The sequence below is a fragment of the Kogia breviceps genome, chromosome 5 (genome assembly GCF_026419965.1).
Source record: "Kogia breviceps isolate mKogBre1 chromosome 5, mKogBre1 haplotype 1, whole genome shotgun sequence".
NCBI classification, from domain to species: Eukaryota; Metazoa; Chordata; class Mammalia; order Artiodactyla; family Physeteridae; genus Kogia; species Kogia breviceps.
In genome coordinates this window covers 3,417,836-3,439,719 of record NC_081314.1, presented here as the reverse complement: position 1 = coordinate 3,439,719, position 21,884 = coordinate 3,417,836, and positions in this window count along the sequence as shown.

Genomic DNA, 21,884 nt, shown 5'->3' with positions numbered 1-21,884 from the left:
TATTATAGTCTTAAGTCTGCAGTGGGTTGAAGTGTGCCCCCTTCCTCCCAATTTATATGTTGAAGCCCTAATCCCCAATACCTCAGAATGTAACCATATTTGGAAATAAAATCTCCAAATAGGTAATTAAGTTAAAATGAGACCTCTAGGGTGAGCCCAATCCAATATGACTTACGTCCTTATAAGAAGAGGGAACTTGGACACAGACATGGGCACACACACACAGAGAAAAGACCATATGAGGATACAGCAAGAAGGCAGCCATCTGAAAGCCAATGAGAGAGGCCTCAGAAGAAACCCAGACTATTAACAACTTGATCTTAGACTTCTAGCCTCCAGAAGTATGAGAAAATAAGCTCCTGTTGTTTAAGCCACTAAGTCTGTGGTATTTTATTATGGCAACCCTAGCAAACTGATACAAGGTCTATGGAGTTTTGTTTTAATTAAACTTTTCTTTTGAGATAAAGTAGATTTCCACACAGTGGTGTATCCTTTACACTGTTTCCCCTAATGGTAACATCCTATAGAACTGAAGTATCCTAAGGAGGATCTTAATAGTGAAACAATCTAAAAGTCCTATGTGGGTTTACTCCCTTTTACTTTTCCTTGTGTGTGTGTCTGTGTGTATATTTAGTCCTGTACAATGATATCACATGCCTCTGTGCACATATCAACCACCACACTCAAGATACTGAACATCCGGAGGCTGTGCTCCGAAACGGGAGAGGCCGCAACAGTGAGAGGCCTGCGTACCACAAAAAAAAAAAAAAAAAAAAAAAAGATATTGAACAGTTCTATCACCAGGATCCCTCACGGTGTTCTTTTATAGCCACAAATCCTTAACTCCTGGTAACCACAAATGTGTTCTCTATTTTTATAATTTTGTCATTTCGAGAATATTATATGAATGATATCATACGATATACAATATTTGAGACTGATTTTTTTCACTCAGACAAATTCCTTTGAGATTTGTTCAAGTTGTTGCTTGTATCAATAATTCATATCTTTTTACTGGTCTGTAGTATTCCATGGTGTACATCTACCAGAGTTTAATTAACCATTCACCTGTTGCAGGACATCTGAGCTGCTTCACGATTTGCGGTATAAACTTAAGTCTGCCATTTTATTATTGTTTTCTTTCTGTTTCCTCTGTTTCTTTTCTTGCCATCCTGTGGGTTAAGGATATTTAGGATTCCATTTTTATTTATTTTAGTATTTTTCCTTTAAAAACATTTTTATTGGGGTATAGTTGATTTACAATCTTGTGTTACTTTCTGCTGTACAGCAAAGTGAATCAGTTATATATAAACATATATCCACTCTTTTTTGGATTATTTTCCCATGTAGGTCATTTCAGAGTATTGAGTAGAGTTCCCTGTGCTATACGGTAGGTCCTTATTAGTTATCTATTTTATATATATAGTAGGGTGTATATGTTAATCCCAATCTCTCAATTTATCCCTCTCCCCCCGTTCCCCTCTGGTAACCATAAGATTTTTTTCTACATCTGTAACTCTATTTCTGTTTTATAAATAAGTTCATTAGTACCATTTTTTTAGATTCCACATATAAGCGATATCATATGGTATTTGTCCTTCTCTGTCTGACTTAACTTCACTCAGTATGACAATCTCTAGGTCTACTCATGTTGCTGCAAATGGTATTATTTCATTCTTTTTTATGGCTGAGTAATATTCCATTGTATATATGGACTACATCTTCTTTATTTATTCCTCCGTCAGTGGACATTTAGGTTGCTTCCATGTCCTGGCTATTGTAAATAGTGCTGCAATAATCACTGGGGTACATGTTTCTTTTCACATTATGGTTTTCTCCTGGTATATGCCCAGGAGTGGGATTGCTGAATCATATGGTAGCTCTATTTTTAGTTTTTATGGAACCTCCATACTGTTCTCCATAGTAGCTGTACCAATTTACTAGTATACTTCTTTGTAGAGTTTTCTTTAGTAGTTGCTCTCTATAGAGTTTTTTAAATTAATTTTCTCAATTGCCCTTTAAAGTACTACTAGACCTACATCAGAGATAAGAAAACTGAGGCTCAGAAATAGTAGGTAGCTTGTCTGCATGTCTGCTTGTAAGTACCAGAGCTGGAATCTGACCTAAATCTGTCTGACCCCAGAAGCTTATGGTCTTGCTATCACTATATACAGCTTGCCACTGGCCTCAGGGCAATATGGGAAAGCCTCACCCATTATGAGTCATCTTTATCAGGAAGGAAGTGCACAAGATTTGGCTGTACTGAGGAAGAATCCAAAGTATCATATCTCAAGAATTTTGCTCTTATTCTTCTCTCTGTGATGCCTCTTCTTTAGCCCCTTTCAACCTATTGAAATCCAGTTTATGGAAAGGCAGCCACCTCCATGAATCTTTCCCTAATTGCCTTACCTCTTTGTGGTGGAAAGTAATGTTTTTCCTTTGGCTCCTCCAGAGCAGTTTGTTTATACCTCTCTTCTGGCCTGGATTCTTGCTAGCTATTTATATATTTCTTACTTCCTGTCTTGACTGGAAACTTTTTGAGGAAATAAACTAAGACGTAATTCATTTTTGTCATCTCGACAGCTAGAATGATGTCTAGCATATAGTAGTTGATCTAGCAAACATTTGTTGAGCTCAGTGGAACTGGGTTAGGGCTTAGAAGCTCTGAGTAAATCTGAGGTTTTGGGAAGGAGAATCAATATGGATCTTCCTGGATAATGATCATTTAGTTCCTTACTTGGTAGATTACATTTTTTAAGTGTATTATAGACAATTTTTAAGAGGCGTGGAATCGGTATAAAGCAGATCAGTTGGATTCATTAACAGGTGGGCAATTTTTCCTACTTGGAACGTTTCTCAGGTCAGTGATTATGAAGTTTTCATATTTAAAATCATCTGATGTTCAAATTGCTGGTGCTCAAAGGAAAAAGGAGAGGATTTTTATTTTTATTGATCAAACACCAAAACATCTTTCAGAATTGTCTCTACATTCAGGACAAGGATAAGCTAGCAAGTGTTTGCTAAGCTCAGATATTTAAATCCTGCTCTAGGGGAAGAAAAGTCATTTAGTTGACATAATGACCCCTTTATACATTTAAGCAGTACTTAGCTTTATGAAGCCATAAAAATATATGTATGCTAATATACTCATCTGTCTTTCTAAAACAACCACTGTAAACCATGATTTGTAAGAGTTTTAAACATAACTTCTTTCCTAGGAGGACATGTATATGATATATATGGCTGTATTATTCCTTCCTAAGTGCTTCTCGAAGTCCATTTTCCTCATGAGTTATGGCTTCTCAAATAGAATGGAAGTGCTACTGATATTGTTAGTGCAGTTCTATTTTAAAAGATAAATTAATTTTGATTATTTGAATATGACCAGTCAAAAAAGGGACAATTACATGAAACTTTATTTTAAATTTAACTAGGAATAAGTATATGCACAACAATAATTACCCATCTCTAAGCTTAAAAATCATAAATCTTTGAGTTAGAAGAGAACTTGACTATAGCTCAGTGCTTCCCAGCTGAAATGGTCTGCTGTAAACTGCACAGAATTGCAAAACGACCTAGGATTCATAAGTAAAGTATGTACAGTGCTTAACAGTTTACAAATTATATTTAAGTAGTAACGATGGGAAAGCATGGATTTGGAGACCAACTTTAGGGACGTGGTTTAATCTCTGGGCAGTTCCATTTTCTCCTTTCCAGCACCTCTTCTTCATGGCCCATTGCCTATAAATATCAATACACTATTTTCCAGCATGCCTCCTCCTCTCCTGCCCCAGCAACCTGCATCTGCCCTCTCAATCCACCATGCACCTTGTACTACATGGCCATTGGCCCATTTCCCAACTCATTCTGTTTTTCAAGACAAATTCACTTTGCCTCTTTCCATCACATTAAAGCATCCTCCTAAATGACAACCTGAGTCTCATGTCTTTTGTGAAATCTTCTAGACTACTCCAACAGTTAATAAGCTCTTGTTCTCATAATTGTCACTTATTCATTCAACAAACATTTGAGTTCATAGGCACTTTGCTACCTATGATAAGCTGTATTCTCTGTCCACAGCATTTTCAATGGTGGTTTTAAATTTTGCATGCATATATATACAGGGTTCTGCTGATTTTTTTTAAGTCTGAAAATTACTGTCTTAATGAATGAAATGGAAAATAAACAGATAATTGTAATTTGCTAAGTCATTATAGCCATATGTACAGTTATGGGAGCATCGGAGGGGGACAGCCTCTTCTTTTTGGTTATCTTGCATACTTATTTCCCTGTGAGTTTTCTTGAAAACTCCTCATTAACAGGAATCATATCATATCCTCCACTAGAACCCATGAGGGGAGGATGCTCTCTGTTTTGCTTCCTGCTATACCCAAAGTACCTAAAACAGGGTCTGGACCAATATAGGCACTGAATTATACTGGTTAGATGCAGGAATCTTACCATTTATATGCCTCATTTTGTCTACCATGTGTAATATACCTGATAATGTTCATGACGTATTTGACAGATGGAAAATGAATTTTGCAAAGAAAGATATGTCTTGGTGCTAGATATTTCATTCTTGACTATTCTGCCCTTTCACATGAGGAGCAAGACATGGAAAGTAGGTTTTAACGTGTGCAGAGAAGAGAAGGCCATGCAAAAACAAAAACATAGGACTTGGATGGCTGTGCTCCTTTTAAATTCCTTATCTGAAAACAATTTTTGATATAAAAATGAAAGTTGAATTTAACTCTTCTTTCATTAGTAATAATTTTTAAATTTTATGTACTCTTTAAAATTATTACTTAATCTTAGTTTTACGATTTTTTACTTCAAAAGATAATTTTGATAGGCAAAAATAAAAGCCAATTTTTTTTTTTTTTTTTTTTGCTGTACACGGACCTCTCGCTGTGGGCCCAGCCGCTCGCGGCACGGTGGGATCTTCCCGGACCGGGGCACGAACCTGCGCCCCCTGCATCGGCAGGTGGACTCTCAACCACTGCGCCACCAGGGAAGCCCAAAAAGCCAAATACTTTTTCAAAGATAATCTTCTTTATATCACCATGAGATTTAGGACCTTACTGTTAATCACATGATCTCAATGTCCATTTTTTCTAAGTGCCATGGCCATGAGTGACAAGGTACACCAGCAATAGGGGTCTGGCTGCAGTAGGAGGGTGGATTGGCAATGAGAAAGGGCAGATACAGGAGAGTACATTGGACAATAGCAAGGGGGCAAGTTCAGCAAAAAGTAGTCAAGGCAAAGAAAAACTGGTCATTTCCATTAATTTAAAATCAAGCACTGAACAACTCACGCTGTCATATATTATAAATTGATACCTGCCAAGTTGATTCTTATATTCCAGACTAATTTCCATACATCTGCTCATGAAGGAACGTTTGAAACTGATACATGGCTTGCTGCTGCCAGCCAAAAATTCAGTTTTAGCAGCATCAACATCTTTGTCAGTAGAGCAGGGCAATGTTCATGCAATTATTTTGATGTAGTATTACAGTGTCTTTCTAGTATAGTTTCTTTTAGCCCCAGAAGCTTTGCAAAGGTGTTGCTTGTTTAGAAAGGTGGGGTAGAGGGATAAAGATGATGGAAATAGGGCGTAGAGGTGACTTAGCATTAAGTATTTTATTTACATTTGGGACTTCATGTAAGATTTTGTTTGTAAGAAAGAGGAGGACTTTGCTGGTAAAAGGAGTTTGAAAATTGTTGCTTTTTTTTTTTTTTTTTTTTTGCCGTATGCGGGCATCTCTCTCACTGTTGTGGCCTCTCCCGTTGCGGAGCACAGGCTCCGGACGCGCAGGCGCAGCGGCCATGGCTCACGGGGTCAGTTGCTCCGCGGGATGTGGGATCCTCCCGGACCGGGGCACGAACCCGCGTCCCCTGCATCGGTAGGCGGACTCTCAACCACTGTGCCACCAGGGAAGCCCGAAAATTGTTGCTTTTTTATACAAGAATGAACATGGCAAAATATGTGTCGATATTGATGATGAAAATCACAAGTATCATACATTTAAAATTGATGCAAAGCTACACAATAATAGTAACACATTTTTAGCCTGAATTGGACGCTCACTGCTCTTAAACTGGTTGACCACCTACAGCTTGGTGGAAGAAAGTGAAAAATAACGAACATGAATAAAATGTCACAAATATGCTATGGCAGCATCTAACAAGGGAGATATGTTGAGGGATTTTTTTAAACTTTTTTTTTTTTAGCTTTTGGAAACACATAAAACATGTTGAAGCTTCATACACATTTTCAGGGGTACAGTATATATATGTTAAGGAAAGTGGCCTGCACTGTAAATCCATGCAGGCAGAAAGAGTTCTGTTGAAGAGGCTTCAACATCTCAGTACTGGGCAAGAAAGTGTGTCTTTGTAAACAAGGTTTTGACCTAACTGTCGTATGACTGTGTCTGGAACTGCAGGCTTGGATATACAGGGTTTCTCAACATTAGCACTATTTATATTTGGGGTAGGATATTTTCTTAGGATGAAGCATTGTCCTGAGTATTGTAGGATGTTTAGCAGCATCCCTGGCCTCTCTCACTAAATGCCAGTAGCACTGCCACCCTCCTACCCTCACCCAAATGTAACAAACAAAAATATCTCCAGATAAAGCCAAAGGTAATCATGGTGCAAGGGTCAGGGGGAATCATCCCTGTTGAGAAATACTGATATCAGCTGTAAGACCAAGTCTGATAAATATCCAAAATATAAAAACAGCTCACACAACTCCATATTGAAAAAGCAAACAACGCAATAAAAAAATGTGCAAAAGACCTAAACAGACATTTCCCCAAAGAAGACATGCAGATGGCCAACAGACACATGAAAAGATGCTCAACATCACTAATTAGAGAAATGCAAATCAAAACCATAATGAAGTATCACTTCAGACTGGTAAGAATGGCTATCACCAAAATGTTTACAAATAATAAATGCTGAAGAGGGTATGGAGAAATGGGAACCCTCCTACATTGTTGGTGGGAATGTAAATTGATGCAGCCACCATGGAAAACAGTATAGAGGTTCTTTTAAAAACTAAAAACAGAGCTACCATATAATCCAGCAATCCCACTCCTGGGTATAGATCTGGAAAAAAATGAAAATCCTAATTCGAAAAGATACATGCACCCCAATGTTCATGGTGGCGCTATTTACAATAGCCAAGACATGGAAACAACCGAAGTGTCCATCAACAGATGAATGGATAAAGAAGATGTGGTACATATATATAGTGGGATATTACTCAGCCATAAAAAAGAGTGAAATATTGCCATGTGCAGCAACATGGATGGACCTAGAGAATACTGTACTTAGTGAAAGACAAATATACTATATGATATCACTTATATGTGAAATCTAAGAATAATACTAATGAATCTATATACAAAACAGAAACAAACTTACAGACATAGAAAACAAACTTATGGTTACCAAAGGGGAGAGGGAGGGACAAATTAGGAGTATGGGATTAACAGATTAAAAACTACTATATATAAAATAGATAAGCTACAAGAATTTACTGTATGGCACACAGAATTATATTCAATACCTCATAATAACCTATAATGGAATATGATCTGGAAAAAAACTGAATTACTTTGCTGTACACCTGAAACTAACACAATATTATACATCAACTATACTTTAATAATTTAAAAAAAGAGAGAACATGTCTGATAGATAAACCATAACCTCACAGTGATGCTAGGATTATTTAAGATTCTTTCTAGAATGTAGAAACTGAAAAGAAATAAGAATATTATTGATAAATTAATTGTCTTTCAGCAAGTCACAATTTCCCCACTATTATACGTTAGGTCCTGTTTTCCAGTCACTATTCTTAAATAGTCGAATTCAGCTGAGGCTGTTATATTAATATTATGAAATTTGTTGATTTCTAAAACATCATTCTTCTACTATTCTGTAATTCTATTCTGTGCTTTATGACCTATCAAATGGAAGCTCTAGATGAGAGGTTTATACTTTCATGTGAGAATCTTTGAATGTTCTTTTATGTAAAATAATGCTATAAAATGTGGCCTGATTTTCGCTGGGTTTTAACTAAGATTTGAGATAACTGGAAAACTTTTTAAATTTTTAGTAAAGTTTCTAACCACATCAATTTAAAAATTGTGGTAACTTAATTTTTGTTTTGTGAATAGTTCATAACACAAGAGAACCTAATCAATAACTGTATGACCTTTTCAACAGATACTAAGTAAGCACCCACCAAATGCAAGGCACAGAGAGTGAAGTGATGAATGTGAATTCACCACATGCAGCCACCTATATTGCTCTGTCCAAGCCTAAGAGGCATACATTTCTTCAGCTCACTCAATCTGTGCACTGTTAGGGAATGTACTCATCTATTAAAAAAAAAAAAAAAAAAAAGCGTACCGAGTCACAGATTTGGCCCCAATGTAGTTACATCCTCTGTCATTTCTCATTAGGGACTCTGGAGTATTCCCTGTAGATGGAATTTTCAGCTAGTGTTTTGGGCAGAGTTGAAACTTAGATTTTTTTTTTTTTTTTTTTTTTTTTTTTTTTTTTTTGCAGTATGCGGGCCTCTCACTGCTGTGGCCTCTCCCGTTGCGGAGCACAGGCTCCGGACGCACAGGCTCAGCGGCCATGGCTCACGGGCTCAGTTGCTCCGCGGCATGTGGGATCTTCCCGGACCAGGGCACGAACCCGTGTCTCCTGCATCGGCAGGCGGATTCTCAACCACTGCGCCACCAGGGAAGCCCCTGAAACTTAGATTTTTGATATCATTACCTCTGCGGTTCTCTTACTGCCAAAATTATCCCTTTAAATTCATGGCCACTTTTTTGGCCCTGAATTCTTATCTCCAGGACCTTGACCTGATAAGGATGAGGTTTTCTACTGCCTATTCTGCTGCCATAGCCATGGAGACGGGAGTGCACTCTGGCCAGAATCCTACGTTCTCATAATTCTCACACCTTCCAGTTCCAGATTTCCAAGTGTGAACTCTCATATGTCCTCTTTTTGCTTTTGGACTCTTAAGTTTCTTTAAATGCTTGTTTTAGAATATTTTATTCAATTTTTATAATTGTTATTTCTGGGAGGTTTCATGTGACCCCTTACTCCTACCATCATTACCTATCTTTAATTTTTAATTTTGTTTCAAAACAGTATTGCTAGATTGCAAAGAAACACCTCTTATTTTGGAAAATACTAAAATATTACCAAAAAAGAAATCAGAATTCCCACAACTGAGATACACTTTCGCTAATGAAAAAAATGTGTTTGCCATCATCTTTTTACAGATTGTTGAATTTCTCTAAAATATTTTAAGTTCTTCATTAAATCTTCATATATATTACTTTATATTTTCACTACATACAAATCCATTTGTATTTGGGTTTTATTGAAACTAATCACTTTAAACATAAATTAGATAAAACTTGAGTATCTTTTAAGTCCTGGTGATTTACTAAATGACATGCATCTATTCTATATCAATAATATGACATTTGGAAATTCTTGCTATAAAGCTATGATTTACAATAGCGCAAGAGTTATTTCAGGAATCAAATTAACATAAAAATTATAGTAGATCAATAACTATAATCACTTTTAAAGACAGAATGTGAAGCCATTAACTAACCTTTACAACTTTCCCATTATTAGTTTAACTTTAATCAAGAAGAGACCTTATACATTTTAATGATACTTGTCTTTAATACTTAGTATTTATGAAATAAGAAAAAAAGGTCATTGATGGCCTGGAAGTATTATATAAAAAAATCCATTGGGCAGGAAATCTGTAATTTGGGTTCACTCTTTTATTGGTCAAGTTACAAAACTTTTTTGAATTAGAGTTTCATGTACTCAATAATGGGGTAAAGGTCTGTCAGTATTTGTACAGGACAGGCTATGTTTCATCTCAATCCTCCTTTCAGGATCTGGGCATTTATTTTTCCGCCTACCAAGAGTGCTGGCTGCTGATGGCCCACAAAATGGCCTTCAGCCAAAAAGAATTGTCCTACTCAAAATTATTTGCTACCCTATTTCAATCCACATCCATTGACCTGTCAATGCATAGTCCCTCCTTTTCAAGTGGAAATGGCCGTCCCCCTCCAGGGCTCCTCCATGGAGTGGGCTGAGGCTTCTGTTGCAACGGAATCACAATTCAAGCTCTCTCTCCCCAGTCGTACTTCTCACACACCCTTATGGATGTTGTCTCCAAGAGAACATCCCTAATCTTTATCTTGGAATCTGTTTCCAGGGAATTCAATCTAAGATAATAATAATAAAAAGGATTTGAAGCCTGACCCTACCATTTAGTATTGAAGCTATTTATTTAATTCTCTGGGCAACTTATGTAACTTCTTTGGACTTTACATGGATTTTATGATGATTTAGTGAGGAAATAAATGTGTAAGTAATATTATATACAGCAGTGTCTTCAGAAATAAGCCTTATTTAAGAAAAAAAGTTCATAAAGGTATTACTTACCTGCATATTTTCTATGCTGAGCAATTAAAACTCTTTAAAAACAAGAACTTTTCGGACTTCCCTGGTGGCACAGTGGTTGAGAGTCCGCCTGCCGATGCAGGGGACACGGGTTCCTGCCCCGGTCCGGGAGGATCCCACGTGCCGCGGAGCGGCTAGGCCCGTGAGCCATGGCCGTTGAGCCTGCGCGTCCGGAGCCTGTGCTCCACGACGGGAGAGGCCGCAGCAGTGAGAGGCCCGTGTACCGCAAAAAAAAAAAAAAAAAAAAACCACACCAAAAACCCCAAAAACTTTTCAACTTAAGGTAAAAGTTATACACTAAGGTGAATGAAATGCAAAAATCACGAGTATACAACTCAGTGAATTTTTGCATGTAAGCATACTTCTGTAACTACCAGCCACATTAAGCTATAAAACATTTTCCATACCCATGTCCTCCCTTTTCAATACTGCCATTAGAGACAACAATTATTCTGACTTTTATGACCATATGTTAGTTTTTCCTGTTCTCAAACTCATATAAATGGAATCATACTTGTTGTGTCTGACTTTCTCAGTATAATTTGGTTCATCTATGCTCTTTTGGAAATCACTAGTTTGTTCTTTTTCTAATCACTGTGTAGTTGTCTACTGTAAGAATATACTACAATTTGCTTACCTGTTTTGCTCTTGATGATTACTTAAGTTGATTATAGTGTTTGCCTATTATAATAATGTCACCAGGAACATTTTTGTACATGTGGACATATATACTCATTTATCTTAAGTAGATACGGAGGAGTAGAATTATGGAGTTATAGGTTAGGTGTACTGGACAAAGGAATCTTGATAAAATCTGACCAGTATTAGCTAATACCTAAAAAGTTCTTTTCCTGAGGGTTTAAAGAAATTCACTATATTGAATAAAAGTTGGAAATCACTACTAGTTAACTCAAAATGAAAATAACACATTATGAAGATTATGAATAAAACCTATGAATACTCAACAAAGCTGATAGAAGCAGAGGAAATGTCACCTAAAACAGGAATGAAAACACAATGAGTTCATTTATCTTCTTCAGGGTAGCTACACAGACACTGGGGAATCACTTTAACTACTGTTCCATCCTGTAGTTCTACCTCAGGACTGCACACCTGCTTTTAATTTATAGACAATATATAAAAACGACATATTGAGTATGTCTTCTCAGGTTGGCATAAAGGTTGGATAAAATGGATGAGAGCCCCCTCACTGTTTTGCCCACAGTGGGCTAGGTAGTAATGATACCGCAAAAAGAGTAGTAAAAGTATGAGAGAATTAGGAGCTTCACTAATGAGGAGCTACCCAGTGGCTATACTGTGAAAAGAAATATCCTTTCTTGCGAGATCTGATTTTTAAATGATATGGAATATATGAGATTTTGTGGGTGTACCAGACAGGAGACCAGCAGGAAACAGCATGTTCAAGCAGTGTTGTTGGGGAAAGCTTAATGCAGAAAATGTTTGCAAAGGTAGAAGCAGAGCTAAGGGAAACCAACCAACAAATGCAGGTAGACTTAGGACTAAGGGAGCCTTACGACTGCAGCCAGCAAGCATAGCGGTGTTACCTGAATCTGGAGAAGTCGGCTCAATAAAGATTGTGTCGTTAAGTGGATGAAATCAGCTAACTGGTGGCACTGTGGCAAGGAAAGAATTGGGGAAGTAAGCATTCTAATCTCATTCTCTTCCTGACTTCTGAGCTGCTGGAGACTCTCACTGGCAACTTGCTTTGGTCAATTCTAAATTGTTACCACAGGAAATTCTCTTAAAGCTAGCATTAATGGGTCACAGGGTATGAAATTTCAAAGATCTTAATATGTTGTCAATCTTAAGGGATGGTTACACTAGTGTATATACACAAGAGGATATTATGAGAGTAATATTGGAAACCGCTAGACAGGTAGAACATTTTCTTTTATACTTCAGTTGGCCATTTATTTTTCTCCTGTGAATATTTCCTCTGTGTTCTCTAATGGGTAGAGTGCTCATGTTTCCCCTATTAATTTGTTAGGGCTCTTGATCTATTAAGAATATATAATATTATATACATATAAAATTTCATTTTTAGGCAAATCTGATGCTCAGACAGTGTTTTCCTTCAGACTTTTTTCTATTGCTTTAGTGTTTGGGGAGTTGTTCCTCTTCCTGAAATCTTTTTTTTTTTTTTTTTGCGGTACGCGGGCCTCTCACTGTTGTGGCCTCTCCCGTTGCGGAGCACAGGCTCCGGACGCGCAGGCGCAGCGGCCACGGCTCACGGGCCCAGCCGCTACGCGGCATGTGGGATCTTCCCGGACCGGGGCACGAACCCGCGTCCCCTGCATCTGCAGGCGGGCTCTCAACCACTATGCCACCAGGGAAGCCCCTGAAATCATTTTAAAATTACATATTTCCTGGTTTACTATACTATATTTGGGGTTTTTTTACTCAAAACTCTTTACATCTTTACTCTGACATCTTTCAACTATTTATATGACAGTTGTACTATTTAGAAACAGAAATTTGTCTCTCCATTTCTTATATCTGCTAGAAAAAAGGTGATGTTCTTTCCTTCCTTCCTTCCTTCCTTCCTTCCTTCTTTCTCTCATTTTATACAGTTAGAGTCCATTTTTATAGAGTAATTCCTAGCTTTTGTTTTTTGTTGTGATATAGAAAATTTGTTGCATAAATTCAGTAGACAAGATACATAGGAAACTAAAATTTAAATTTTTTTAGAGTTGTCCACTTCACAGAATTTTTTTAATTCTAAGAATTCTTGTTAATTCTATTTAGTTTAATGGTTTTATAGACAAAATGTATTCAAAAATAATACTTTTCTTATTTCTTTCTGGTAATGATAACTCCTTTTTTAGGGTAAAAATCAGTTTTTAAAAAATTGAGACAGCCAAAATATTTAGAATAGTGTGATAATGAAATTAGAATGCATATTTTTAATTTATTTTTTTGTTATGGGTTACCTGATAATTAAAATTGTTTTATTGCATATGAACAAACATGTAACTGGATATAAAATTGGGAGGGTTCTCAGTTCTTCTCTCTCAAAATTTTATCCTAATATTTTTTCCTTGTATCTTTGCCATTCAGATAGTTGCTAGGATTTGTCTAGCTATAGTCTTCTTAATTAGTTTTGGCACTTAGATTCTCCTTATTTGGAAAGCCAAATATTTTTCATCTACAAAAAATTTTCTTCTGCATGTATTTTGTTAATCTCTGTTTTTTTCTTCAGGTTGGATTTTGGGTTTTTTGTTGTTGTTGTTGTTTTATGTTTTTATTTTTACACGTAATAGGTTTTCATGTTTTTGTTATTTTTTCTGTGTCAGTTCTCTTTATTGCCGACAACACAGGTTTCAATTCCACTATAAAGTTTTAATTTCTTTGAAAGAGTTCAATATGTTTTCTTTTTATCTTGAGATGTTCTTTCTTTTTTTAAATATGTGTGCCTTATTCCCTCCTAATAAGACTATATAAAGTAACTTTCTGAAATGTACTTTTTTTTTTTTTTTTTTTTTTGTGGTACGCGGGCCTCTCACTGTTGTGGCTTCTCCCGTTGCGGAGCACAGGCTCCGGACGCGCAGGCTCAGCGGCCATGGCTCACGGGCCCAGCCGCTCTGCGGCACGTGGGATCCTCCTGGACCGGGTCACGAACCCGTGTCCCCTGCATCGGCAGGCGGACTCTCAACCACTGCGCCACCAGAGAAGCCCTGAAATGTATTCTTATACCCATAGTAAATAAGAAGTCTAAGTGGCACCTTTTACTTCTGAATGTCAATTATGATTTTTGTTTACTTTGCTCTATAGTTTCTTTTCCCTTAATAAGAATATTGGTAATTTTTTTTTCTTTTTACTGCTCAAAGAACAGAGACAGATCAAGGCCCAGTACTTGCCCAAAGCAGTTCTTAAATAGTGATAAAAACAACTTCTCAGAATTGTAGTTGGACAAAAGGCCCTATTTTCAGAGTCTAATAAGTATACATAGATTGCAAGTAAACAGGCATAAATTTTATCTCTTAATTCTCCATTTTCCAACACTTTAAATAAAACTTAGTAAGTGCAAAACCACAACCCCCAGTGTGCAAGTCAACTAGGAAGCCTCCTGTTGCCACTGTCTGTCCTCTCTCACTATTCCACTGGTTTTCTGACAGCTCTGTTTTGGAAGGTTGAGGTGGTTTTGCTAATGCAGTGAACAAAGGTTTTACTGATCAAAAATTGTTATTTCTCAGTTTACTGTTAATGAATCTTTCAGAAGAGCATTGCCTCAAAGACTTCCTTTTTCAGAGTTGATGCATTATTCTCTTGTGTGTGTGTGTGTGAGAGAGAGAGAGAGAGAGAGATTATTTAAAGGAAGAGTGTGAATGGCGACAACAAGGAGACTAGTTAGATATCACTTAAGCCACAATTAATTGGCTCTTAAAGGAAGAGTAGGAATTTCCTAGTCAGAGAAAGGAAAGGGGAGACATCTTCATGGAGAGAAATACATGTTCAAAGATAGAACTGTGTGACATGGTGATATGTTTGGCAGACACAACAATTTCAGTGCAGGTTAAGAGCAAAATGTGTGGGTAGTGGGAAGCTTGTTGGAGGAAGACATGTGAAAAGCTAGCTGGCTCTAGATTGTATAAAGCTGTACATGTTTATAGATGGGTTCTGTGGTTAGTGGGGGAAGCCCATGAATTCATCAGAGCACTGATGTGACTAGTCTGTGATTTGAGACAGGTGGTGACTGTGTGAAAGACAGAAAAACAGGAAAAAGAGGTAACAGAGTAACCAATTAAGAATCTATTACAAGAGTCAGAGTGTCTTAATGAAGTCTTAACTGAAGCAAGACTAGTGGAGTTTGTGAGGTATTTTATTCACAGAATTAGAAAGACAAATTTATGAAAGGGATATATTTTCAGAAGTGTGGGGAGGGCTTCAGGTATGAAAAAGAGAAATTAAGGTGTAATGGGATTATTGGAAAAATAAAAAACTATGGCAGAATAAATTGGTCCAAATCTTATGGAGGTCAATTAGAAGATATATATATATATCTTTTGAGGTCATAAACCCATTTCTGTGGGTATGTCCTATGATATTCTTGTATGCATGTTAAATAATTTATATACAAGTTTGTTCATTACCAGAATGTTATTCATACCAAAACACTGGAAAAGATTCCAGTGTATATCAATGGAAATTATTTATATAAATTATGATATATCCATCTAATGGATTATAAAGCAATGGTTTAAGAAAAAAAGCATGTTTCTATGTATTGGTAGAAGATGATCTTCAAACTATTTTAATTTTTAAGAGTGAAACACTGGATTGGAATATACTTTATTTAACAGCTTTGCTGAGATTTAATTGACATACTATAAACTGTACATACTTCAGGTGTAAAATTTGATGGATTTGGGCAAATAGATACACAGATGAAACCATCGTCACAATCAAGTTAATGAATCTATCTATCACCTCCTAAAATTTCCGTGTTCTTTTTAATTCCTTCCTCCATCTTCACAAACTTCTCTAATCACATTTAGTGTTGTCACTGATCTGTTTTCTGCTACTATCGATTGATTTCCATTTTATAGAATATTTTATATATATATATATAATCATATAGTATACCATCTTGTCTTTTTGGTCTTACTTCCTTCAGTATATTTATTTTGTGATTCAGGCATGTCATTGCATGTATCAATGGTTGATTCTATTTTATTGCTGAATAGTATTCTATTGTATGGTAAACCACAATTTTTAAGTCATTTATCTTTTGATGGACATTTAAATTATTTCCAAATCTGAGGTATTAAAAATAAAGTTGTCATGAGCATTTGACTGCAGGACTTTTATGGACATATGCTTTCAATTATCTTGTGTAAATACGTAGAACAGTGTTTGAGTAGTATGGTAAATGTATATTTAACATTTTATGAAACTGTGAAACTATTTCTAAAGTAGTAGCACCATTTTATATCCTCACCAGTAGAATATGAGAGTTTAAGTCGCTCTACATAATTCTCCAAGACTTAGTATTTGTCGATCTTTTAAATTTTAGCTATTGTGTGTATGGTAGACTCTCACTATGGAATTAATTTGTATTTCCCTAATGATTAATTATGTTGAATATATTTCTATGTGATTATTTGCTATTCATATATTTATATCCATATATCCTATATAGGATATATCTTATATCCAAATATATAGGAGAAGTGTCTATTCAAATCCTTAGCCCATTTTTCAGTTGGCCTGTATGTCTACTTATTATTGAGTTTAAAGTTACATATTCCAGATATAAGTGCTTTCAGATATTAGTTTTGCAGATATTTTCTCTTAGTTTATGGTGTGAGTTTTCATTTTCTTGAGAGTGTATTTTGAAGAGCAAATGATTTTAATTTTTAAAATAAATTTATTTTATCTATTTATTTTTGGCTGCACTGGGTCTTGGTTGCTGTGCGTGGGCTTTCTCTAGTTGCGGTGAGCAGGGGCTACTCTTTGTTGCAGTGCACAGGCTTCACACTGCGGTGGCTTCTCTTGTTGTGACACACAGGCTCAGTAGTTGTGGCACACGGGCTCAGTAGTTGTGGCTTGCGGGCTGTAGAGCATAGGCTCAGTAGTTGTGGTACACGGGCTTAGTTGCTCTGTGGCATGTGGGATCTTCCCGGACCAGGGCTCGAACCCATGTCCCCTGCATTAGCAGGCAGATTCTTAACCACTGGGCCACCAGGGAAGCCCCCAATTTTAATTTTGGTGAAGTCCAATTTGTTAACTTTCCTTTTATAGTTTATATATTTTGTGTCATGTTTCAGAAATCTTTGTCCAACTTAAGGTGACCAAGATTTTTCCTGTTTTCCTCTAGAAGTTTTAAAGTTTTAGCTTTTACATTTACATGTATAATCTATTTCAAGTGAATTTTTGCTTAGTCTGAGATAAGAGATAAAAGTGTAATTTGATTTTTTTTTTTTTTTTGCATATGGGTGTTTAACTTTTCAGCACCTTTTATGGAAAAGACTATCCTTTCCCCCACTGAATTGCTTAGGCACTTTTGTCAAAAATCAGTTAACTGTATACACATGTATATATAGATCTAAAGTTTCTATTCTGTTCCCTTGAGTCAGACTCTAGGACTTAGGGCCCATATCCAAAAAGAACTTGCTTTACTGCCCTGAAAAACTAGAAAAGTTGTGTGCCAGTCATGATCCTGGCAGGAGACAGTTGGAACGCCTCAAAGTGAATTCAGTGAGACGAACTTTGACAGAGGATTGCACAGGAAGGGAAACCCAGAGAAGAACATTGGTATTGTGAAAGAGAAATTTCCTGGACCTCTCTTGGGTGGAATAGGCATCATGAAACACTACCTCCATTGCAAACATATAATTAAAGTATACAGAAACTAACTATGAGGAAAGGTACAGATGCTTTAAAAAGATATAACTAAGAGTCAGAAAGTGCTGATCACACACACACAAAAAGTTAATTGGGGAAGTGGAATTCCAAGTAGAGGGAATATCATATGTGATGATCATCTAATGAAAGGTAGAACGGTACACTATTTTTATTTATTTATTTTTTTAACATCTTTATTGGAGTATAACTGCTTTACAATGGTGTGTAAGTTTCTGCTTTATAACAAAGTGAATCAGTTATACATATACATATGTTCCCATATGTCTTCCCTCTTGCATCTCCCTCCCTCCCTCCCACCCACCTTATCCCACCCCTGTAGGAGGTCACAAAGCACCAAGCTGATCTCCCTGTGCTATGAGGCCGCTTCCCACTAGCTATCCACCCTACGATTGGTACTGTATATATATGTCCATGCCACTCTCTCACTTGGTCCCAGCTTACCCTTCTCCCTCATCGTATCCTCAAGTCCATTCTCTAGTAGGTCTGCATCTTTATTACCGTCATGCCCCTAAGTTCTTCATGACCATTTTTTGTTTTGTTTTTTAGATTCCATAAATATGTGTTAGCATACAGTATTTGTTTTTCTCTTTCTGACTTACTTCACTCTGTATGACAGACTCTAGGTCCATCCACCTCACTACAAATAACTCAATTTCGTTTCTTTTATGGCTGAGTAATATTCCATTGTATATATGGGCCACATCTTCTTTATCCATTAATCTGTCGATGGACACTTAGGTTGCTTCCATGTCCTGGCTATTGTAAATAGAGCTGCAGTGAACATTGTGGTACATGACTCTTTTTGAATTATGGTTTTCTCAGGGTATATGCCCAGTAGTGGGATTGCTGGGTCATAGGGTGGTTCTATTTTTAGTTTTATAAGGAACATCCATACTGTTCTCCATAGTGGCTGTATCAATTTACATTCCTACCAACAGTGCAAGAGTGTTCCCTTTTCTCCACACCCTCTCCAGCATTTATTGTTTGTAGATTTTTTTTAACATCTTTATTGGAGTATAATTGCTTTACAATGGTATGTTAGTTTCTGCATTATAACAAAGTCAATCACTTATACATATACATATGTCCCCATATCTCTTCCCTCTTGTGTCTCCCTGCCACCCTCCCTATCCCACCCCTCAAGGTGGTCACAAAGCACTGAGTTGATCTCCCTGTGCTATGAGGCTGCTTCCCACTAGCTATCTGTTTTATGTTTGGTAGTGTATATATGTCCATGCCACTCTCTCACTTTGTCCCAGCTTACCCTTCCCCCTCCCCGTATCCTCAAGTCAATTCTCTAGTAGGTCTGCATCTTTATTCCTGTCTTGCCCCTGGGTTCTTCATGACCTTTTTTTTTTTTTTAGATTCCATATATATGTGTTAGCATACAGTATTTGATTTTCTCTTTCTGACTTACTTCACTCTGTAAGACAGTCTCTAGGTCCATCCACCTCACTACAAATAACTCAGTTTGCTTCCTTTTATGGCAGTGTAATATTCCATTGTATATACGTGCCACATCTTCTTTATCCATTCATCTGTTGATGGACACGTAGGTTGATTCCATATGCTGGCTATTGTAAATAGAGCTGCAATGAACATTTTGGTACATGACTCTTTCTGAATCATGATCTTCTCAGGGTACATGCCCAGTAGTGGGATTTCTGGGTCGTATGGTAGTTCTATTTGTAGTTTTTTAAGGAACCTCCATACTGTTCTCCAGAGTGGCTGTATCAATTTACATTCCCACTAACAGTGCAAGAGGGTTCCCTTTTCTCCACACCCTCTCCAGCATTTATTGTTTGTAGGTTTTTTGATGATGGCCATCTGACCAGTGTGAGATGATATCTCTTTGTAGTTGATTTGCATGTCTCTAATGATTAATGATGTTGAGCATTCTTTCAAGTGTCTGTTGGCAATCTGTATATCTTCTTTGCAGAAATGTCTATTTAGTTCTTCTGCCCATTTTTGGATTGGGTTTTTTTTTTTGATATTGAGCTGCATGAGCTGCTTGTAAACTTTGGAGATTAATCCTTGGTCAGTTGCTTCATTTGCAAATATTTTCTCCCATTCTGAGGATTGTCTTTTCGTCTTGTTTATGGTTTCCTTTGCTGTGCAAAAGCCTTTAAGTTTCATTAGGTCCCATTGTTTATTTTTGTTTTTATTTCCATTTCTCTAGGAGGTGGGTCAAAAAGGATCTTGCTGTGATTTATGTCCTAGAATGTTCTGCCTATGTTTTCCTCTAAGAGTTTCATAGTGTCTGGCCCTACATTTAGGTCTTTAATCCATTCTTCAATGATTTCTGAGTTATTAAGTAGTGTATTGTTTAGCTTCCATGTGTTTGTATTTTTTACAGATTTTTTCCTGTAATTGATTGGTAGTCTCATAGCGTTGTGGTTGGAAAAGATACTTGACATGATTTCAATTTTCTTAAATTTACCAAGGCTTGATTGGTGATATGGTGATACATCATCGATATGATGTATCCTGGAGAATGGTCCATGAGCACTTGAGAAGAAAGTGTATTCTGTTGTTTTGGGATGGGATGTCCTATAAATATCAGTTAAGTCCATCTTGTGTAATGTATCATTTAAAGCCTGTGTTTCCTTATTTATTTTCATTTTGGATGATCTGTCCATTAGTGAAAGTGGGGTGTTAAAGTCCCCTACTATGATTGTGTTACTGTCGACTTCCCCTTTTATGGCTCTGAGTATTTGCCTTATGTATTGAGGTGCTCCTGTGTTGGGTGCATAAATATTTTATTTTATTTTATTTTATTTATTTATTTATTGATTGATTGATTGATTGATTGATTGATTGATTGATTGTGGTACGTGGGCCTCCCACTGTTGTGGCCTCTCCCGTTGCGGAGCACAGGCTCCGGACGCACAGGCCCAACAGCCATGGCTCACAGGCCCAGCCACTCCGCAGCACGTGGGATCTTCCCGGACCGGGGCATGAACCCGTGTCCCCTGCACTGGCAGGCGGACTCCCAACCACTGCGCCACCAGGGAAGCCCCATAAATATTTTAAATTGTTATATCTTCTTCTTGGATTGATCCCTTGATCAGTATGTTGTGTCCTTCTTTGTCTCTTGTAATAGTCTTTATTTTAAAGTGTCTTTTGCCTGATAGGAGAATTGCTACTCCAACTTCCTTTTTTTTTTTTTTATGGTACATGGGTCTCTCAATGTTGTGGCCTCTCCCGTTGCAGAGCACAGCCTCCGGACGCGTAGGCTCAGCGGCCATGGCTCGCTGGCTTAGCCGCTCGGTGTCATGTGGGACCTTCCCAGACCAGGGCATGAACCCGTGTCCCCTGAATTGGCAGGTGGACTCTCAACCACTGCGCCACCAGGGAAGCCCTCCAGCTTTCTTTTGATTTCCATTTGCATGGAATACCTTTTCCATCCCCTCACTTTCAGTCTGTATGTGTCCCTAGGTCTGAAGTGGGTCTCTTGTAGACAACATATATATGGGTCTTGTTTTTGTATCCATTCAGCCAGTCTGTGTCTTTTGGTTGTAGCCTTTAGTCCATTTACACTTAAGGTAATTATCAATATGTATGTTCCTATTACCATTTTGTTAATTGTTTTGGGTTTGTTATTGTAGGTCTTTTCTTTCTCTTGTGTTTCCTGCCTAGAGAAGTTCCTTTAGCATTTTTTGTAAAGCTGGTTTCGTGGTGCTGAATTCTCTTAGCTTTTGCTTGTCTGTAAAGTTTTTAATTTCTCCATCGAATCTGAATGAGATCCTTGCTGGGTAATCTTGGTGGTAGGTTTTTCTCCTTCATCACTTTAAATATGTCCTGCCACTCCCTTCTAGCTTGCAGAGTTTCTGGTGAAAGATCAGCTGTTAACCTTATGGGGAAATCCCTTGTGTGTTATTTGTTGTGTTTCCCTTGCTGTTTTAAATATTTTTACTTTGTATTTAATTTTTGATAGTTTGATTAATATGTGTCTTGACGTGTTTATCCTTGGATT